Below are 1,460 nucleotides of genomic sequence, written 5' to 3'. Positions count from 1 at the left end.
ACAATGAGGCACGTTCCCAGAAAATAAAGCAGAGGCATGCAAGTTACAACACAAGGCGTTCCATTACTAAATGGGAGACGGTATCTTATATCGAAGATCATACTTGGGACCACTCTTAAGATGCGTGGATCCCCAAGATGCCACATACCTGGTTTGATAAATAAACCAAGGCATATGTGGTATCCACGTGGGACCACACATGATGGTGGCCAAGATCATGAACGCCAACTACTGGCCCGGCATGCACCTAGATGTTGTTAAAATCTTGCGCAAATGCCTCAACTGTCAATGACATAAGCCGAGGACCTTCCGCCCAAAGAACAACTTAGTCCTAGTGACCACAGCATGGCCATTCCAGAAATGGGCCATTGACATGATGGGGACTTTTCCTGATGCACCAGGCGTAGTTAAATTTATCATAGTGCAAGTGGACTACTTAACAAAATGGGTTGAAGCAAAAACCTCAGTATCCACCATGGGTTTGATAGTTCGAAAGTTCATGTGGGAACATATCATCTGCCGTTTTGGTTTACCAATGTGCGTCGTAACCAACAACACCACCAACTTTGCCTCAAAAGATCTCCAAAATTGGCTGCAAGAGCTAAACACTGAGCACATCTTCTCTTTTGTGCCTCAAGGGAATGGTGAAGTAGAGAGTGTCAACAAAAGTATAGTAGAAGCCATTAAGGCAAGGTTGGGAATACCAAGAAGAGGTTAGGTCGATGAACTCTCGAGCATCCTCTGGGCGCATAGAACGATGCCCAAGACAAGCAATGGTGAGACACCATTCAGCCTGGTCTATGGCTCTGAAGTGGTGATCCCCAACGAAATAGGCCTCCCATCACCAAGAATGTTGGTTGTCAGTACTGTTGTAACAACAGGGAGCGCAGACTTGACTTGGACCTCTTAGAAGAGAGGTGCGAGGAGGTGTAGGTCAGATTTCACAGAAAAAACGAGTAGAACAAGAATCAAGAACACGAACGTTTACAATCAATTCAAGACCACAAGAAATCTCTTAGCCACTCTCTGTAGATTTCTCTAACTCTCTCTCTATTCCTCTCAAGTGTGTCAAATGGCTCCAATGTCTACTAAAATGGCTAACCTAAACCCTAATGCCAAGCCTTGTATTTATAGGACAATCTTTGCACATGGGCTTTGGTCTGGGCCAGGCCATTCTCCTAGCCCATAACACTAAATAACTCCCTAACCAATACTGCTAAGCCCAATACTAAATATCCAAAGACTAAATAAACAAACTATAAAGCTATTGACACAAAACATGCACTAACAAACTCCCCCTTGACAATAGCTTCATAGTGTAAATTTGTCTTCAAACATCTTGCAGTCTTTTGGTCTTTGGATAGCGTCAGCTACACAGTTTCTGACATCAACAAACTCCCCCTTAGCTGATGCTTCCAATCTCCAAAACTTTCCTCGTTGTAGATCAGCGAACTAGCAAT

This window comes from Helianthus annuus, chromosome 17 (assembly GCF_002127325.2).
Source record: "Helianthus annuus cultivar XRQ/B chromosome 17, HanXRQr2.0-SUNRISE, whole genome shotgun sequence".
NCBI lineage: Eukaryota > Viridiplantae > Streptophyta > Magnoliopsida > Asterales > Asteraceae > Helianthus > Helianthus annuus.
This window is presented reverse-complemented; position numbering follows the sequence as displayed.